The following is a 13,032-nucleotide window of genomic DNA, read 5'->3' as shown; positions in this document are numbered from 1 at the left end:
GACAGATCCATCACAATAGGATTGCAACAATGTAAGTTCAGAATCTGTTAAAGCTTCTTTCCATTTTTTAAGCAACAAGGAAATTATATGAACAGAATGAACCTTTAAGGGTGTGTTCACACTTGTCATGTTTGGTTCAATTAAAACGAACCCTGGTGCGATTGCTCGGATAGTACGGTTAATTTGAACATATGTGAATGCTGCCATCCGAACCCTGGTGCGCACCAAACAAGCGGACCGAGACCGCTGAAAAGATGGGTCTCGGTCCGCTTCCAAACGAACTCTGGTGCGGTTCGAATGATATATGAACGCAACACGGACCAAAGACATGTAACCGAACCAAAAACAGGAAGACGAGACCCTAAAAAGGACAGAATCCTCATGCATGTCAGTTTTTCTTGTCATAGTCGCGAGTTTGCTCATCACAGGCATCAGACACGCATCTCCATGCAGCAGATCGTTTGTGTGTGTGACGGATGGATTTTTGACTACTTGACACATTTTATAAGCCCTTCACGAGTTCCCAGCTGGCCAAAATACCATCACATGCAGGCTACACACACACACAACGAGCGCATTTACCTCAGCAAACTGCAATGTTTTGGATGTTCGGTAAGTTCCATCTCAAAATAGGCAATACGTCATAAATTCCGACCAATTAGGTTGTGAATGTATCCCTATGCCTTAAGGTTCGGTATCTTTTGGTTCGGTGATAAAATTGCCAATGTGAACGCTAACCGGACCAGGACTAAATTTTTTTTTTTTTCTTCTTTGGTCCGGACCAAATGAACCAAACGAACCGAACTACAAGTGTGAACACACCCTAAATGAGAGGCAAGGAGAAGAGCATTATCCATGTTTGCACCTGTAAACTTAATTATATGTCCCAAAGTCACTACATTAGTCATACAGAACTGTCTGAGAAAACTGGGACTTATTTGCCAGGTTGTACACAACCGTGTTCCATACACGACTGGCTCTTGAAGAAGCCAATACAGTGAACTATGATGTTCTGCCCTCTCCACTTTAAACAAATTCCAGATTTTGAACAGCCCACGATAAAAACTTGGTAGTCCACTAGTGTTGAGTTGTTTTAAATCCATCAGAAACAATGTTCTGTACAGACCAAGACCACCTAATCGGTTCAAAATGGTACAAGCCAGTGGTCTCCACACCAAATCTGTTGGACCACACAGAAACCTCTGCACAAACTGGAAACGAAAAGTTGCCCCTCTACTGTTCAGATGGATTAAGCCTTGTCCTCCATCTTTTGGCAAAAATAATACACCTTGGGGAGTCCAATGTAAGCGGTCCCAAAATAAATCAACAGTAAGTGCCTGAATCTTTGACAGCAAATCTGAAGGAGGATCAACACATAAAAGGCGATGCCATAAAGTGGATAAAATAAGATTGTTAATAACAAGAACTCTGCCTCTATAAGACATTTTTGGTAGAATCCACTTCCATTAGCAATACAACCTTTAATTTTCTCAAGAACATTATCCCAGTTTTCAAGGACAAAAGTTTCATCACCCAAGTATTATATAAACACACCTAAGTATTTTAAACCCCCATCTGTCTTCCAATTCAATCCTACAGGCAATTTAAAATCTTTTTCAAACATTCCCCCTATACTGAGAGCTTCACTTTTACTCCAATTTACTCTGGCTGAAGAAATTATACCATACTGAGCTATAACATTTGTTAACATGTCAATATCTTGCTGATTATCAACTATCAAAACTAAGTCATCTGCATACGCAGACAACTTTAAAGGTACATTGCACCCTGGTAAAATCACACCTTGAAAAACAGTTCTAAGTTTATGTAATAAAGGTTCAAAAGCCAGAGAATATAACATTCCAGACAGGGCACAGCCCTGTCTAATTCCACGTTGGACCTGAAAAGGAGCGCTCAAAACACCATTGATTTTCAAAACACTCTGAACATCACAATACAAAGTCTTGATTTTATTGAGAAAACCAGGAGTAAAACCAAAAGCAATCATTGTTTGCCATAAATATTTATGTTCAACACGATCGAAAGCTTTTTCCTGATCAATAGAAACAATTCTCATTTTGAGACCAAAAAGCTTAGAGATTTCTAACAAGTCTCGAATGAGACCAATATTATCAGAAATCAGCCTACCAGGAACACAATAGGTCTGATCAGAATACATAACTTGTTCTATCACTTTACTAAGTCTACTTGCCAATACTTTGGAAAGGAGCTTATAGTCAGTACAAAGCAGGGACACGGGTCTCCAGTTTTTTATGAGCTGTAGGTCACCCTTTTTAGGCAGAAGGGTAAGAACTGCCCTTCTGCAACTTAAAGGCAAGCGTTCACTGGTTATGCTATCATTCAGCACTGCCACAAGATCTTCTCCAATTACAGACCAAAAAAATTTGTAAAAATCAACAGGCAGGCCATCTAACCCAGGAGATTTTCTGCTCTGCATGCTTTGTAAAGCTGCATACAGTTCACCCAGGGAAATATCTGTTTCCAACACTGCATTACTCTCTTGTTTAACCTGGGGAAGACCCGTATAAAAACTTTGGGCTATTACCTGCTCTTCTTGGTGCTCACATTTATACAAATTTCTGTAAAAGTTAACAGCATGTTTACGAATATCAGCATGATCAGACAACACATGTCCTGAGTCAGACTTTATACTATGAATCAATCTTTTTTGACCATTTTTTGCTCCAATCCAAAAAAAAAGTGTGATGGAACATCCATTTCCACTACATTTTTAAAACGGGACCTAATCAGAGCCCCTTGTGCTGAAACCCCAAGCAAATTAGTCAACACAGATTTTATTAACTTCCAAATAGCGTTGATCTTTTGTAGCTTCAGCTAAACCCTGGAGTTCTTCCACTTCAGACTCCAAGTCTTTTACAGACTTCATCAAATCTTTGGTAACATTAAAATGATATTGTTGACACAACTGCTTTAACTTTTCTGAAGTCCCACCACTGTTGTAAGGACATAAAAAAAATGTTTTGTATTTTGATGATTTTTCCAAAAAGATACAAAAATGTCTTTAAAATTTTTATCTTCTAGTAAAGCTGTATTAAAGTGCCAATAGGCACTACTAGGCTTTACAAATTTCAAAAAGACAAATCACAACAAGTGAGTGATCAGAAAACCCAACAGGGCTAATAAAGCAGTTTATAACAACATTAAAATGATATTTAAAACAATAAAAACGATCAAGTCTGGCCATGGAGAATAAATTATCTTTACAATGAGTCCAGGTATATTGACTCTGATTACCATGTAACCCTCTCCACACATCAAATTAGGGCTGGGCGATATATCGCATGCGATTGACACGCGCATTTCGTCAGTAAAGCCAGTTCCCTGATTACCGCTAAATCACATCACCTGCTTTCAAAGGGAGCGGCATTTAATATACAGAGCCGTAGTTCACTGACAAGCGACGCAATATCGCGTTCATTATCGAAGGAGATTCATCTGCGATAATGAACGCGATATTGCGTGGCTTATCAGTGAACTACGGCTGTAAATTCTTTTCAAAGGTCTACATCTGCCATCTTTTGACATTATTGTGGTGAAGTTTGAAGCAAATCGGATAAAAATAAGATGGTGATCTCAAAGCATTTTGAAAGTGACACGCTTCCTGCTGCCAGTTGGTGGCAGTATAACTTTGACTCACCATAGTCACATCCATGTGATCGGACTATTACAACCAACACACTCTTGAAGTTTCATAAAGATCAATCAATGTATGCAGAAGTTATAACACATATCCTGTTTCCCTTTTCTTGTCATAAATTCGTTGCCTCGCCACAGCCAAACCGTTCGAGACATCAAAAATCCGCTGGCAATTTTTCATCATCAGTGTCTTGACTTCATGCTGACCGAGTTTGGTGGTGATTGGATTAATTGCCTAGGAGGAGTATATCAAATTCCAGAGCATGCGTTTTTCATAATAGCTGACTTCATGTTGAGGTGACGTATAAATTAGAGTACGAAAGTTGTTCGGCCCGATAAAGTCTATATGTGTGCCGAGATTTGTACTTGTATGTGCAAGCGTGTTTGATATATAGACAACGTTTTCTGACTCAATTCAAAGGGGCGCTGTCGAGCCCCTCTGCCACGCCCGGGTACCAGCTTTTCTTCACCGGTTGGAGCGTGTTCAGAAGCAGACTCACTGGCTGAAGCGGGTTCTGGAGCGGACTCAATGGCTGGAACGCCCCCCACATCCTTGAGCACTGCAGGGGCGGCCATATTGCCCGTGGGCACTGGCAAAGCAGCCATCTTGTCCATCGCGTCCAGGGCGCCTGAGTCCATAGCAACCGGCGAAGTTGAGAGCGTTGCAACCGGCGAAGTTGAGAGCGTTGTAACCGGCGAACTTGCGTGCAAAGTGTCCGGCAGGCTTTAGAGCAAAGCGGCAGACTGGCTTGAGTGAGAAGCGGTCGCCGGGCTTGTGTGCGAAGCGGCTGGCTTGAGTGCGAAGCGGCCAGGCTAGCTTGAGTGAGAAGCATTCACCGGGCTTGTGTGCGAAGCGGCCGGTTGATGCTTGGGAATACCAGCCGCTCGCGTTGAAATCAGCGGTGGATCAGCCACACTGGAACGCAATCCTAGCTGCTTTCTGACTGATCCAGAGACGTGACGTTACTCTGGGCGATCAGCGGAGACATGACTGGGCTCAAGGTAATCAGTGCTAACTTGACTGGATGTTGCTATTGTGGTGACCGCCATTTTGTGAGTGTCACCTGGCGCGGCGGCCATTACACAACCAGGCGAGGAATCGTATTCCTCCGCGACACCCACAGTAAACGGAGGGCCAACAGTCAGTAACGCATAGTCCATAAAGCTGCTAAGCGATGAACGCGGTCTTAATTTAATTTAATCGTCTTAATTTATTCTGGAGAGGTTGGTTGACGCCATCACAAAAAAAGTCAATCAGTGCACAGTCAGGCAGATCAGAGAGGTAAGCAATGTCCAAGTATTCCTTCACATATTCCTCTAACGAGTGTGTGCCCTGCGAGCTCCACAATAACAATTGCGTAATGTCCATATGGTGCAGATGCTCTCCGGGGAAGCTGCTGGATCGTAGTGGCGGCCAAGTCTTCTGTAACGAAGCGGGACTGAGGCAGAGATCCATTTGCAAGCTTTTATTCAAAGTGAGCATAGTCGTACAGGTTGGGTCGATCAGGGGCAAACAGGAACAGCAAGGAACAGGCAGAGTCGTAGTCAGAGTACAGGCAGTAGATCGAGGACAGGCGGATATCATTCACAGAACAGTATACAAGGCAAGGGTCAGGACAGGCAGCAACGGGTCAATACACAGGAACAGGCAAGATCAAACACAGGCAGACAGGATTCAAAGTACGCTCAGAATTGTCACTAGGAATCAAGACTTCGCGGTGAGGTGGTGTATGTGTGAGTCCTTTATAGTCCAGGCAATGCGTACCAGCTGGGTGTGGTGATTAGTGTGGAGTGTGCATGGCTGTATGTGGCGACAGGTGATTGGTGGAGTGCATGCATGTGATTGGCAGGGAGGATTGTGGGAAGTGTAGTCCAGAAACTGACAGGAGCCGACCGTGATCGTAACAATATACTTGACCAAATATACTTGGGCGGCGGTTAATATACTTTGGCGGCCCGCCCAAGTATATTTGGAGACACATTTTTGCTTTATTTTTATCCTATTATACTTTTATATCTGCGCAAGAAAATAAAACCATCCGCAATCGATTAACTAGTGGAAAATCTTCCCTCGCCCTGCGCGTTTTGTACCTGCTCGTTATGTGTGCGTCAGAACTATTTACTCGTGCTGACATTCCCACGGGCACTGCAGAGACACGCTGGATATTTCACAAAGAGTGCTGCATGTTGCAAAGTCACAAGGCAGCGCTGTTGCATGTTCTACAAGCTCGCTTCAGACTGCTTCAAAGTGATTCTCAATCAATGAAAAGCACAGATTTATGCCAAGCAATTGCTAATGAACTCAAGTTGATGAATTATTACAATGTCTACTTTATGACCATTATATAAATATTTTGATTGATGTTTATGAAACTTCAGCGGTGTGTTCATTATAGGAGTCTGATCACATGGATGTGACTATTGTGAGTCAAAGTTATAGCGCCACCAACTGGCAGCAGGAAGTGTATCACTTTTAAAATGTTTTGAGATCACCCTCTTATTTTTACCGGATTTGCTTCAAACTTCATGACAATCATGTCAAAACATGGCAGATGTAGACCTAATAATGTATTTGCGATATCTTTAACATTGTTGCCATGGCAACACATCAAACTTTTATAATATTCTTCTGAGGCTCTTAACATGCTTCAAATTGGATGAAACTCGTCACACACATCAATATTGTCATACAGTAGACATGGGCAAAGCCTTAGAAACGGGCGGGGAGCAGGAGTTCTACAGCGCCACCTTTTGACTAAAGTTTGGGGTTAGTTTAACCTACAGTCACCAAACTCTGTACACTTATTGTTCTTATTAAGTCAAACAACTTTCTAATTTACAGTCATTAGCTCTGACAAGCAGGAAGTCAGATATTTAGGTTTGAATTTGGATTTTTCACACACTCACACAGACTCTCTCTCTGTGCAACCCACTCTCCCCCCGACTCCTCACACCAGTGTGTGTGTATGTGTGAGTGAGAGAGAGAGAGAGAGAGAGAGAGAGAGAGTTTTACACTCTTGATCAGTCAGTTCTTTTACCCTTTTATTGCACTCGTTTTATTCTCAGACTCAAACACACCTGAAGCAGCTAATCAAGCCAATGTATTTGTAGGCCACTGACAACATAGTATTAGTTTGACATTATTAGTTTGACAATTAGGTTAATTAAAATATAAGAACACACTGCAAATGATAACTTAACAATCATTTGAAACTGAACTATGACACTATCACTATTGGTACAGGAATAGTTTTCTTAATTATTTTCTAAAATACATTTTAATTAATTTATTGATATAATTCAAATTTATTAAAATAAAATTTCACATGATTATAAAAGTGTCTGTTTAAAATAATCTTGCATAAATTAGCAGAAAAATCTAGACATGTACCTTATTACCTGAGACAGACATTAAAATTGTGTTTGCAGGTTCTGTGATTTGGCTCCATTTATTATTATTTTTTTATTTTACTTTTTTCATTGTATACCACATATATTGAAATTATATGAAAACATGCTTTTGGTGCATAAGATTGGTGCACAAACAACAGCTCAGGGAGGTCAAAAAACACATGAAGAGAAGTGTTAGGATTATACAACATCAGCAATCACAGACATTCACATTAAAGGATTAGTCCACTTTTAAATAAACTTTTCCTGATAATTTACTCACCCCCATGTCATCCAAGATGTTCATGTGGAACATGAGGAATAAAGGACTTATCTAGCGAAACGATCTGTCATTTTCGAAAAAAAAAAAAAAAATACAATTGTATATGCTTTATAAAGACTAAACATTTTTCAAAACGCTTACGCCGTATGTCCTACACCTGTTGTGAGTCAAAGTTATAGCACCACCAACTGGCAGCAGGAAGTGTGTCACTTTCAAAATGCTTTGAGATCACCCTTTCACTTTTACCCGATTTGCTTCAAACTTCATCACAATAATGTCAAAACATGGCAGATGTTAATGTGTCTGTGATATATTAAATGTTGTTGCCATGGCAACGTCAAACTTTTATAATATTCTTGAGTGTTTTTGACGCTCTTAACATGATTCAAATTGGATGAAACTCGACACACACATCAATATTGTCAAACAGTAGACATGGGCAAAGCCTTAGAAACGGGCGGAGAGCAGGGGCTCTACAGCGCCACGTTTTGACAAAAGTGGGGGGGTTAGTTTAACCTACAGTCACCAAACTCTGTACATTTATTGATCTCAGTCATTAGCTCTGACCAACAGGAAGTCAGCTATTTTGGTTTGAATGTGGAATTTTTGAATAAACAAGGTCTGAAATTTTAACTACTTCTCTTATGCTATGTTCACACCAAACGCGAATAGAGCGTCTGGCGCGAATGATTTCAATGTTAAGTCAATGTACAGATGCGTTTACGCGCGTCTGGAGGTCTCGCGGCGTGAATGAGGCGTTTAACGCGGCGCGGAAGACGCGCATTCGCCTCATTTGCGCGTCTAGTTCGCGCGAATGACGCGAATTGAGCGTTTCGCGCGAATGGTGCTTTTTGTGCATTTAAGCGTTTGACGCAAATTCGTGTCTGACGCCCGAGTTGAAAAATTTTAACTTTGGCGTAAATTTGTGCCGTGTTAACCAATCAGGAGCCTGCTTGCTGCAGTGAATGAATGAATGAATGAATGAGGCATTTATATAGCGCTTTCCTATGTACAACTGTACACCCAAAGCGCTTTACAATCATATCAGGGGTCTCTCCGCAACCACCACCAGTGTGCAGCATCCACTTGGATGATGCGACGGCAGCCACAGTACAACGGCGCCAGTGCGCTCACCACACACCAGCTGTAGGTGGAGAGGAGAGAGAGTGAAAGAGCCAGTTCAATGTATGGGGATTATTAGGAGGCCATGATTGTTATGGGCCTATGGAGGGAATTTGGCCAGGACACCGGGGTTACATCCCTACTCTTTACGAGAAGTGCCATGGGATTTTTAATGACCACAGAGAGTCAGGACCTCGGTTTAACGTCTCATCCGAAGGACGGTGCTTGTTACAGTACAGTGTCCCCGTCACTATACTGGGGCATTAGGACCCACACAGACCACAGGGTGAGCACCCCCTGCTGGCCTCACTAACACCTCTTCCAGCAGCTACCTGGTTTTCCCAGGAGGTCTCCCATCCAGGTACTAACCAGGCTCAGCCCTGCTTAGCTTCAGTGGGCAACCAGTCTTGGGCTACAGGGTGATATGACTGCTGTGGCGGCAGGCCCGCCCAGAGTCACTCATTCAAAATGGAGGAACGACTGATATTATCAGTGAGCAGTCACCCAGAGATTTGTGACACAAGTTCATACTTCAGACGGGAATAAAAAGGACCTCGCTTGGAAGAGTGTCGGTGAGGAGATTGGGCTACCTGGTAAGTTGTAAATACACATTTCACTTTTGAGTCACGTACACGTTTATCGACCCACGGCCTTCCCGCGACGCTGACCCCTATGCCGCTGTTCTGCTCTCCAGAGTAAATACAAAGCGGTAGCTCTCTCGATGAACGCACGATCAACATCAGCCATCTTGCTAACAGACAACCGCCTGCACTTGCCCCTCCCACAAGAAGCGGATTTCACCTCGGATGCGCGTCAATTTCGCTTCAAACGCTTGTTTTTTACGCGTGTCTATTTCGCTCTAGACGCGCGAATGCATTCAAAATGTTCAAGCGGCAAACTAGACGCGGTAGACGCGAATTTGACGCTTTATTCGCGTTTGGTGTGAACGCAGCATTATAGGGGATTCTTGCACCAAACTTTCTGAACATGATGACAAAACACTGAAGATGCTAAAATGCAAACGATTATAGGATATCTTGAACGGTGTTGCCATGGCAATGGTTTAAAATAAGAACAAAAAGGGAAACAGGAAAAGACTTGTATTTATTAACCACAGAATTATATATCCTTTATTTCAATATAAAATAATACAAATATTATAAATAAGCACATTTTAATTTATTTTTTTTTTATTTCAATAAGTATTTGTAAGTTAAAATTAGGCAGATAACTGCTCTTTGGTAAAATAATTCAAATAATATTCGAATGTCATATATAGACTAAGCACTAGAGGGTAGCAAATACCTATGTGCTGCAAATACCTATTTTTAAACATGGTTGAGAAAAGAGTTTTTACAAAACTTTGTTTTTAAACACTGTTTAAAAGGTATAATTATATTCAGTGGGTAATTTAAGACAAATACTGGACTTAGATTCTCATAGACTTAGAAAATGTTGAGCTGCAAAAGAAAACTTTGTACTCATTTCAAAATGACCTATGCCACTCTATGACATGAAATTCATCTAATTTTAAATTGATTTTAAATGATTTCATGGATGTGGCTGTTGTGGTTTGTGATCATAGGAGCATCAGCCGCTGTAGTAAATGTGGTGTGAATTTGACATAGTCCATTTATATTTAGCTGTTTTAAATGCCCATTGCCCGCCATGCACAGTGGACCTGAAGCCACCGGGGTGGCGGTGCCACCGGGCTTTGGCCCGTCATCGCTGCTCGCAGTAAAGTAAAGCTTTTAGAGGTTTCTTTAACAACACAAAACTCTCCGAATATAACTATTAATATTAGAACAACTGGGGAGTAAAGACTAAAGAGTATCAGACCCATAGGCCCCTGTTTTCATGCAAGATTTATGCACATTGCCCCTCTGAGCAAGAAAGTAATGTTATCTCCATTCATAAGAAACACATCCAACTCCATTTAGCAAAGCGCTGGGTGGCTCTGGCTATAGACGGTAATGAAGAGGCAGAGGTATTAAGGCGAGACATTAATTCACTGTGTCAAGCTGTCCCAGTGGAAAATTTATTATACTAAATACAATTAATTAGCAGCCCCAGCCGCTGATACAGAAAACTGCATTGTCAGTAAAAGGAAGGATTTGGAAGTGTACCTTTCAAAGCCTATGTTTTGTGCTAATTCAGAGGAATTCAAAGAGGCTTTTCTCTGGAGCATAGATGTATAAAATCAAGCAAGCAAAAGTTTGAAACACTGATGGTATTACATATGCTCATAACCACTGTATTTTCTTTCCAAGGCCTGTAAGTAATATCAGAAATACAAGATAAGGACCCAAAACTCTTTATGACTAAGATGCCTTTAAATATTACAAATTTGATGACGCGATTTACAGTATGTTTATTAGTGTTTTTTTTTTTTTTTTTTTTTTTTTTTCTCTGCCATGTGAATATGTGTGCTTTGAGTGCAGTTACTGAAATGTAAGTTTTACGTTTGAATTCCCTTTTGGTGGTGTATATGGCATTAAATTATATTCCACCCAAAAATGAAAATCTGTCTGTCTAAAACTCTTACAAAATGATAAAAGTCAATGGGGTCCATATGTTTCAAGCTTGAAAAAGATAAAGGTAGAGTAAGTAAACTATAGAACTCCAGATGTTTAGTCTTCTGATGATGAAGACATGTAATTGGTTTGTCACTCAAATTAAATAATTGTATCCACTTTATTTTTAATGTAGGAATGGGTGTGGCCATTTGTACCTTGAATGTGTAAAGCTTCTGGTGTCATCCTTTTCCAGTTATTTTAGCTGTACAAAAACAACCTGTTATGCTGCTTGAGATTTCAAACTGGTATTTGTTATTATAATATTTTCATGTATTATCTTAATTTTAAACACACTTGTTTTTAGCGCAAATATTTTTATGTTTACTGCACTTGTTATTATAGTTATTTACCTATAGCGGCTAATGAATCAGAACTCTTGCAAATTCACAGAAAATAGCTTACTTCCACACTGCAAAATTAGGTGGATACAGAGCTTAAACCACACCAGTAACATAAAATCTTATTTGTTTTTTGTGTCATGTGACTTAATGACATGATACAAGCACCAGAGAGGTTTCAACGAAAAAAAATATCATATCATATGATTTTAAAAGTTTCTAAAACTGTGTATTCACCGATCAGGCATAACATTATGACTACCTTCCTAATATTGTTTTGGTTCCCCTTTTGCTGCCAAACAGCCCTGACCTGTCGAGGCATGGACTCCACTAGACCCCTGAAGGTGTGTTGTGGTGTCTGGCTCCAAGATGCTTGCAGCAGATCCTTTAAGTCCTGTAAGTTGTGAGGTGGGGCCAGCATGGATTGGACTTTTGTTCAACACATCCCACAGATGCTTGACTGGATTGAGATCTAGGGAATTTGGAGGCTAAGTCAACACCCCAAACCATTCCTGAACCATTTTTGCTTTGTGGCAGGGCGCATTATCCTGCTGAATGAGTCCACAGCCACCAGGGAATACTGTTTCCATGAAAGGGTGTACATGGTCTGCAACAATACTTAGGTAGGTGGTATGTGTCGAAGTAACATCCACATGGATAGTAGGACCCAAGGTTTCCCAGCAGAACATTGCCCAATCATCACACTGTCTTTGCCGGCTTTCCTTCTTCCCATAGTGCATCCTTGTGCCTTCACTTGCTGGCTAATATATCCCACCCAATAGCAGGTGCCGTGATGGAGACATAATCAGTGTTATTCAGTTCACCTGTCAGTGGTCATAATGTTATGCCTGATTGGTGTACTTAAATATGCTTATATTATAAATGCTGATACTATACCCTTGCTTATTGTGCAAATTATTGTATTAAAATGTACAAATGTCGAATTCATGCTATTTTAGTAATTTAGCTAAGGCACTATTCCACTAGAACATCTAGTCTGTGACATGTAAGCTAAAGTTAATAGTTTGCCTCTGGGTGCTGTGCAGCTGGTGAACAGGTGTTTCACATCATAGCTGTTACTATGGCTGTCAGAAACCTGGAAAAATGTCTTCACAGAGAGGTAGGGAGGCATCAAGACACAAGCAAATTCAATATCTGAGTAAATGTTGTCTGCTGAGTTGCCTTCATCTGGCTGTTTTTGAAGTCAGCATTGATGTATCCTTCACAGTTTCATGCAGAACCACCTACTATCTGTTTTTTTCTAAGTAACAAAAAAAAAAAAAAAAACAGCTACTTAAACATCAAAATAAAATGTCATGTATTTAATCAGCTGTATTTTATCTGATCATCCTAGTTCAACATACAAACATATGAAGGGTGATCGCTTTCAGATGGATGTGATGGTACTTTGTTACCCACAAAACACCTGCTCCTTTCCCTGCAGAGTGAGACATCATGTCTGTCTCTGTCACAGTGTGTCTGTCCACCGTCTGCTTTGCAATGACATCTGTCAGAGTGTGTCAAACGAACTGGAAAATGGCCAGTTCTGCTATCTCTGGCCGGACCGCACAGACCCACGCTGTAACAACAGACTGAATGATGCTAAATAGCTGATCATATCTGGGCCATGCTGACTGACATTACA

This window comes from Chanodichthys erythropterus, chromosome 14, assembly GCF_024489055.1.
Source record: "Chanodichthys erythropterus isolate Z2021 chromosome 14, ASM2448905v1, whole genome shotgun sequence".
Lineage (NCBI taxonomy): Eukaryota > Metazoa > Chordata > Actinopteri > Cypriniformes > Xenocyprididae > Chanodichthys > Chanodichthys erythropterus.
This window is presented reverse-complemented; position numbering follows the sequence as displayed.